A 9322-nucleotide genomic window follows, 5' to 3' on the forward strand; every position below is an offset into this window, starting at 1 on the left:
TGGGGGATATTCTGGGTTAGATCTATCACTTGTGCAGATTAATACAGTGTGCTAACTGACGGGAGACATACATCCGGTCGGATCACCACGCTGTGTTACGCTGTAAAGCACACCTCAAAGGAACGCTCTAAGGAAACAGTCTGTTTTGCAAAATAAAATACAAACTTCTGTAAGTCAGGAAGGAACTCAAATTCCAGAATGACGACCTTGGTAGACATGAAAATAGCGAGGGAGCACCTCTTACATAAGCTATTTTTGAGAGGTGAGTGAACTCATCAGGACCAGGCTGTCTGGTTGCAGGCAATCGCGCAACAGGTCACTGAAACAGGGTCAGATGTCTGAAGATATCAGGGTCCCCTACATGTGGCCCTGAGTGAACTATATATGGCCCCTAAGGCAAAAGATGAACACAATAAGATTGCCAGGATAGAGGCATATTTGTATCTATATATGGGAGCCATGCAAGACAAATGTGCTGAAGGCCAAGATCTGGCAAATAGGCAACAGATGGTGTTAGAAAAGGCCCAATCTGACCTGGTCTCTTCTGAGCAGAGGCTGCAGAGGAGCCAGGAGTCAGAAAATGATAGCAGACAGTACATCACTAAAATAAAGGAGGATATGAATGTGCTGCAACAGGAAAAGGCTGACCAGGATACCAGATTTCTGGCCTTGCAGAAGGAGTACCAAGAAGGTTTGGACTCCCTACTGCAGAGCCAGAAAAAGCTGGAGCAACAATTAGATTTCAATAGGGCATGTGCTGAGCAGGTAGTCACCCTGCAAAGCCACCTAGATAGGTAAAAAGAGGAAAGCAATAAATTGATTCTGAAGGACCTGGATACCCAGGCAGAGTTTGATCAGGAGCGCCAGAAAGCTGGTGCCTTCCAAAGGCAAAGGGACGACCTGGCGGCACAGATGCAGGCTCTTAGTCAGGAAAGGGATACCTTAGGCCAGGAAGCTGCCATTTAAAAGGGAAAATGGAAGAAAATCACCTAGCCCTCCAGGGACTGGGTGACCTCCAAAAAGAACACCAGAACTTGTTAGAGCACACCAGGAGGGTGGAGGAGGCTCTGGCAAGAAAGGAGCAGGCCAGTAGGGATGGGACTGAGGAGGTAACCCTCCTGCAGCAGAGACTGGCCCAGTACAGTACTCCAGGACCAATCAGGAGGCACAGAGAGAAAATGAGGCTCTCTGTCAGCACAATGATAGGCTCCAGCAACAGGTAGCCATGCAGGAGAGACTGATAGAGTCTAGTAAGGCCTTAACTGAGGAACTGAAAGCGCAGGCTCTTGCATTGCAACAGGAAGCAGGGGCGGATAGAGATGAGGTTCGATGGGAAAGAGAAACTCCTGAGCATAACCTCAGGAGCCCTAGTACCAGAGGCCTTCATCTCTCCCAGTCCCTTGACTCTGCCACCCCCATGTCCCCTCGTGCACATGAGCCCAGGGCCAAGGGGATGGCAGATTACTATCCAGCTAGAAGTATGGGGCTCATAGGCCAGTACCTCCCAGGAATGAATGGGCGGGCATCTGGATATGGGCACCCAGGCACAGTGCAATTTAGTGGGGAACCCCAGGAGAGTAGGCCCATTAAGAAAACCTCTGCCCAGTTGGGTCAGTGGGGGGATACCCAGCAAATCCTGGTAGCAAGGAGGGATCTGAAGACTCCTCTGAGCGCCACAGGACACAGGAGACAGGAGACCAGGTCCCCACATTCTGCCAGCCATTCCCAGGCTCGCAGAATCCGGGAAAACCTGGAAGATCAGACGGGCACCTCTGGGAGCAGCGCTTCTGAGTCGGAGGATGAATGGACCAGGGTTACCCAAACCAAAAAGGCCAATAAGGCAAAAAGGGCCTTGCTTAAGGACCCATTGAAACAAATAAAGGCAATAAGGAGTGTCATCACGCCTTATCATAAGAACGCCAAGTATTCTGTTTGGGAACACTTGGAGCTCTATGAGCAAATGATGGAGACTTTCCATTTGAAGGACAGCCAAAGCTGTATTCAATATGTAAAGTGGACCTTCTCACCAGAATACTCCAGTTTTTTTGCAGGGCTGGAGGATCAAAACCATTCAAGGTGGTCCACATACAGGGCGGCCATCTTGAAACATTTTTCTGTGCACAGAAATCCTCAAGAGGCTCGCAAGGCAGCCTACAATTTGCAATGTGGGGAGGATCAGGCCCCACAAGAGTTTGTGCAAGAATTAAAGTGTGCTTTTGCGAGACCACCAGAAGGGTGCGCACGGATAGCAGAGAATGTATCAATACGTTTTTCCATGCCTTACCCGAATACATAATGACCCAGCTCGTGAGAGATTTTCATGAGAAAAGATCTTTAGACTGGGTCATTGAATAGGCTACCCGGATCTATGAGGTGCAGAAGGTCATCGAAAATAAAAATAATGCACCAAAAAACCCCAAAACCAACAGAACCCCTGCTGCTGCCAAGGTGACAGAGGTAAAGATTGCCCCCGTTTTATATTTGGAGATGGGCGGGGGGCCTAAAAACCTGCCTGCACCAAATAATTCACAGCCAGAAGGCCCTCGGGCCAGTCACAGACAGGGAGTCGAGGAGGTAGTCCCACAAATGGGTTCCCCCGCTCACATGACTATGTAAGTCCCCGCTACAAGGGAAACCGACCAATCCTGGGTTATATGTGGACTCCTCCAGCCCAAGGGGGGGGTGGATCCAGCCAAGCACCTAACCCAGGGAACTTCCCTCCCAACTTCCCACAGGAGGGCAGAAATTCTCCAAATCCTGGGCAGAACTTTTTCCCCAGGTATCCACCCAATTTCCAGCCCCAAAATCATCCATCCTTCTTTCCCCAATTCCCTGAGCCCAGACAACCTAATCCGGGAGTGGGGAGGCCAAGGGTGGAGGGGTACCAAAATCTTCCCAAGCAGGGGTACTACCAGAGAAGGGATAGCTACCCTTCCCGGGATCAGCCCAGGGGAGAAAATAGGGCCCCGTATCAGCCTGAGCGGGTTTCACAACTTGAGCGCCAGGTCCAAAATATGGCACGAGATCTGGGTCACATACTGAGGGCTCAACAGAACCCTCAGATGAGTATGCCACCGCAGAATGCCCCAAACTCTGGACCTGGTGCTCCAGAACAATGACGGGGGCAGCACCCCAATAACCCACTGGTTCCCAGGGAGGAGGCACGAGGGTAAGGGGGGTGTAAAGCCTTGGAGGAAGCTTCCTTCCCAACTCGTAAACAGCCCCTGGAAAACCAGGAACCGGAAACAAAATCTCCTGCCCCTGAAAGCCTGCCTCCCAAGGAGCAGAGGGGGGGTAGGAGAAACAAAGGACCCAAACAGACCCACTTTGTGGAGGAGGTACAGGTCTTCCAATTTGAGGGAGAGGGATCCTCAGAAGATCCTGGGAAAAGGATCTTCTCCTTCACGGATGGGAGAACTCCTCCCAAGGAAAAATGGGTCCCAAGGGATGTCAATTCAGACTGGGGAGATGTGGAGACTGAGCTACCGCCGCCCATCATCTCATCCCAGAACCGACAATACCAAAATCCCCTGGTTCAAACCCATCCTGGTGACTGCTGCCAAAAAGGGGGGGGCGGCCCAGAACCGGAACCAGGGGAACCCACAATGGCTCTGATCTCCAGTTGCCACCTTTTCTTTCAGATTCCCCAGGCTCTCCACAGAATTCTGCCCAAATCTCTTCGCTAGCAATGTCCAAAACCAGAAAGTTAGCCCGCCAGTTGTGCAAAAATGTGCATTATCTGTGCCCCATTGAGGAGAAGGAGGGAAGATATTATGCCCCGGTACAAGTACAGATGCAGGGTACAATTTTGGCACTGGTGGACACTGGATCCCAAGCTACCCTTCTGTCCAAAAGGGCCTTTGAGGAACTAAATGCAGGAAGGGGGAGAATTACCGAATTCCTCTCACCTCTCTTCCTGGACAACTGCAGAACTTTGACGGGAAGGAAATTCCCGTTGAGGGGACTGCAGACTTGGACATTAAAATTGGGCGACACAAGGTGAAACACCCCGTCATAGTAGTGACTCCACTACGGAATGACCTCCTGAGAAGGTTGTCACCCCTAATAGATTGTGTAAACAAGGTCCTCTGGACCCAGACTAGCCGACCAATAAAATTAAAACAGAGGGTCAACCATGTTAGTTTAAACGGCACCTGCCACATGGTTGAACAAAACTCTTACCAAGTAGAATTTCACTTCCAGAACAACCAAACTCCAGATGTGACAGTAATAGCAGTAGGACAACAGACTGGTGATGGGGGGGTCCTCTCTATTTCTGAAAATCAACCTTCCTTCCAGTTTAAGGTGGTATTCCACACTGGAAGGAAACACCTTGAAATTCTTTACTAATCCACCATCAGAAACTCCCACTCCTATAGTCCAGAAAGATGTGAAATCAGCTCAGAGCCTGGCTGATATTCAGCAAATTGGAGAGCAGTTGTTCATCCCTGTTCAGTTAAATGATGGGAAGGACTCTGTTCTCGCTCAAGTGTGTGTGAACAACGGTAAGAGCTTCATCAGCGAAGCCATGTTCCGCCAACTCCCAAAAGATCCAGCCATTCCCACATTCAAACTGATAGACGAATGGGAAATGGACCTGGAAGCACCTAATTCCAAACATCTCCTGCCAAGCAGGTGCATGCTCAAAATCTCCATTGGCAACAAGAGCATAGTCCATAATTGTTGGGTCGTGCAAGACGTCACTGCCGCCTTTTACTTAGGCAGTGACATTCGCAATCGCTTTGCCATTAGTTTGGACCTAATAACCTTCAAAGCTTGGTCCCGATTAGCGGATAATCCCATGGGCTTTGATGATCCAGAAAAAGCATTTAGGTCCGCTCAATTTCTACCTTATGCAGTTGAAATTCAGATCAAAGAGGAAGTCACCATCCTAGAAAGGACCCAACAATTCTCCCTGGAAGTGAAAGTTAAAAGAGGACAAAAAATAAAAAAACCCTGATGCTTATATGCATCTAAATGCTTCTCTCCAACGGCAAGGGTTGGGGGTAAACCCAACTCTATTAGTCAACATAGAACATGACACCATTCCAATAGAGGTGGATAACAGCGACTTACAGAGTATTACTCTAGCCGCAGGCACCATCATTGGAATGGCGGTTGATGACCGACATTTCTCCATTGATTTAGGAAATGAACTGTTAGGACCAATCCCCAAGGACTGTTTTGACAGTGACAGTGACAACAATACAACACCAGACAGGATTTTCACCCGGCATGGGGGGAACTTCCTGGTGTACACTTCTTGCCCTTATGGTAAGGAAGGTGTGACTTCTGACTTCAGGAGGGATGAGGTGATTTTCCAGGTCCATGAGGGCTGCCTTTCCCATATGAAGCCTGCAGTCCAAATCAGCACTCTGACCAGGGACTTCTCCACCCAGCTGGAGGAGGCCGCTGAGATAGCCAAACCAGAAGTCTTTCCAGGCTTCAGGCAGATGGTGGAAGAGAGAGTCAACCTAGCTGATGCCTGTGTGACTCTGGAACAGAAGCAAAAGTTGAAACAAGTTTTCTTGGATTTCCAAGATCTCTTTGCGGTAGACTCATATGACTGTGGTCGCACTGACATCCACACCACAACAATTCCCACAGACCCTGGCATGACTCCGGTGTTTGTGAAGCAATATCGTTTGCCTCTCGCATCCATGGAGTCCCTTACTGAAATAATTAAGAACCTTGCGTCCCGGGGAATAATCCGTCCAGTACACAGCACCTTCAATAATCCGGTGCTGGGAATATTGAAGCCAAACGGCCAGTGGAGACTCTGCGCCGACCTTAGGGAGCTCAACAAACGGGTCCATACTTCCCGATGGCCTCTTCCCTACATTGACCAAGGGCTGGCCCAGATCCAGGGGTCACAAGTATTCACTGCAATAGACCTGACCAATGGATACTGGACCGTGCCTGTCAGTAGGGAGGACCAATACAAACTGGCTTTTACCTTTGGGGCCAGCAGTACACACGGACCCGGACTCCCTTCGGAGACCTCAACTCCGGCAATTAATTCAACATTTTCCTACATAAGGCCATGCCCGACCTGGGTACGAGGGGTAACCTGGCTTATGTAGATGATGTCCTCATCAAAAGTTCATCTGTGGAGGAACACATAGCGGAGATCCGTTATGTTCTGACACAGTTGAGGGCCGCCAGAGCAAAACTTTCCTTTCAGAAAGCACAGTGGTGTAGAACCCGTGTTAATTTCTTGGGGCATGAGATTACTCCTCAGGTTCTCTGTCCCCAAGAAAAGAAAGTTGAAGCACTCCAGAAACTGAAAGACCCCACAACTCTGCGGGAACTAAGGAGCCTCCTTGGACTGACTAATTACAGCAGAAAGTTAATTGAAGGCTACGCAGAGATCACTAGACCCCTGATTCATCTCTTGAAGGGAGGGTCAAGTGGGAATGGGGTCCAGAACAATCCGAGGTGGTAAGACAACTCAAAAGAAGCCTCTCACAAGCACATTGCCTAGCTTACCCTGTCAGAAACAAGGAGTTCTTCCTGGAGACGGGGTTCTCTAATATGTGCTTGACGGCAGTATTATACCAAAAGCATGACAAGGTCAATAAAGTAATCTCCTATGCGAGCAAACCTTTATCCTCTGTGGAGGAAAAATTCAACATTGTGAGAAGGCACTCCTGGCAATGGTGTGGGCATTGAAGAATTACCGCCCGTTTATCCAGGAGGAACACATCATAGTGGAGACTCCACACCAGCCTCTGCAATACCTCCAAAGTGACAGACTCCGGGCCGGAAATGTGAGTAATTCCCGAATTACTTCCTGGATCCTGTCAATGCAAGGCTTTCCTGTAGAGGTCAGATATGGCCAAAACAAGAAGAGTCCCCTCGCACAAGGTCTGGCTGACTTGCATGATTGTGCCAGAGAAAACTGTCTCAAGGACGAAAGTCTAAAAATCAAGGACAACATGAAGGCATACCTTAATTCCCCACACAAAGTCTTTGAAGAAGACAAGTGTGAGGGAATGCCCACTGTCTATGTGGATGGATGCTCTTACCATGTTGACAACGACAGGGAGAAAGAACTGGTGGCTGGCGTAGGGAATGCATGGGTGAAGGAGTTCCCAGAACCCTCCGCTGGATACAAAATTGGTCCCCGAAGTAGTCAGGTGGCTGAATTGATGGCTGTGCATCAGGCCATCCTCACTGCTGTCCAGCATCAACTCCACAAACTGGTCATAATCACAGATTCAGATTATGTACGGAACAGGTTCGTGGAGCACCTGGTTAACTGGAAACCCAGAGGCATGTTATGTGCTAATAACAAACCCCTGAAACATGGGAAGCTAATCCAAAATATTGATAATCTGGTCACATCGAATGGGATGACCATCTACTGGAAAAAGATCAAGGGTCATTCCAAAGTAGAGGGACCAGACAAAACTGGAAATGACTTAGCTGATCAGCTAGCCAAAACCGGGGCCATCCAAGGGATCTAATAGAAATAGAGTCCCTGTTGGGGGAAATCCAGGTCACTGCTATCACTAGGTCCCAGACAAATGCTCACAATGATCTTTCAACTGCACAATGGCGTAAGGAGACCCCTGATGCTGATTTAATTACAGCTCAGAAGGAGGATCCAATTATTGGTAAGTTTTACCAACACCTTGAGGACCCTGAGAACTTTCCCCTGACGGATACCGATTACATTGGGAAAGAGGACCTAAGAGTGTTGATGAAATGTCCAAAAATGTTCCGAATCCAAGACGGTTTGTTGGTAAGGAAATCCCAAGCTGGCCATGATCAGTGGGTGGTTCCTACCTCATTCCGATTCCTGATGTTAAGTCACGCCCATGATGCGGCCACCGCCGGTCATAGGGGGTTTCACACAACACTGGAAATCTTAAGAGAGGTTGCATACTGGCCACACATGTGGCAAGACCTCGACCAATACTTGAAGGGGTGTCGTGTGTGTGCACAATTTCAGCCATCATCCCTCACACACCAGGCAACTCTCCAAAAGAGGGGGAGTGACACTGCCATGGTCAGATTTGCAAATCGACTTTGTAGGCCCTGTAATCCGCTCGTCTAGAGGAAACAAGTACATGTTGACCGTTACATGCTTGTTTACCAAGTGGGTGGAATGTCTCCCAGCCCCAAACTGCAAGGCAGAAACAGCAGCTGCCTTGATGATTAACCACATCTTTTCCCGTTTTGGTCTACCTCAAAGGAGTGAGTCAGACAGGGGTAGCCACTTCAACAGTGAAGTAATGACAAAGATGTAGGAGATACTGGGGGTTAAGAGGAAGCTACACATTGCTTACAGGCCAGCTTCTTCTGGAGCAGTGGAGAGATACAACCAAACCATTATAAGCATATTAAAAATGTTTGTGGCAGATTCTGGGCCAAGTTGGGATATCCGATTACCTCTGGTCCTAATGGCCATCAGATCTACCCCTTCATCTGCAACTAAAATGTCACCATTTGAGTTGATGACCGGACACAAGATGGTGCTTCCCCAGCATTTGCTCTACAGAACCCAAGAGCAAACGTTGATAAATGCCTCCACAACTCATGAGTATGAGGAGAATTTAAGGAAACACCTTCAGCATGCTTTTGCCTATGCTCAGCGGAATCTAGAAAGATCAGCCGAGAGCATGAAGACCCACTATGATTTAAAAACTACCTGAAAGGAATATAAGGTGGGTGATCGGGTCTATCTATACAATTTCCAAAGGAACCAGGCCAAACAGCGAAAATTCTTGCCTACATGGAAGGGACTGTTTGAAATTATAGACAAGATCTCCCCTGTTGCCTATAAGATCTGCGTCCCCAAAGGCAGTCTGGCGGAAGGGGAAGACAAGTGGGTACATATAAATCAGCTAAAGTGTTGCCATCCCAGGCATACTCTGCAACAACTGGAGGAATCCACTGGAATCCCAGAGGGGGCCGCTCCAGAGTAATTCAGTTCCAACCCTAAAATATTCCACATATAGCATATAAAATTCTGTGATCCTTGTATATATATATATATATCTTCTTGTCTCCTAATTTAAAAAAGAAAATGTATATGTTCATATCTTCTGATTCATAAAATGTATATGTTCGCCACACCATTAATAGTGGTGAAGAAATGTCTACAAATAGGTATTGCCGCTTTGCTTTATCATCCTAGGAGAGATGAAACCATGGAGACTGACCAAGGAGGACGACCGGGGACCGGGAGCAGAGACCCGAGGGGCCCGGGGTACCGCCCAATCCTCCCCTGACTCACATTTCCTTCCCCCAATCAAGGGAGAGAGGAGGAATTGGCCAATGATAAGTGAGAGGGGCAGGTTTAGTTATGACCAAC

Source organism: Ambystoma mexicanum, chromosome 5q, assembly GCF_040938575.1.
Source record: "Ambystoma mexicanum isolate Mex_15411 chromosome 5q, UKY_AmexF1_1, whole genome shotgun sequence".
NCBI lineage: Eukaryota > Metazoa > Chordata > Amphibia > Caudata > Ambystomatidae > Ambystoma > Ambystoma mexicanum.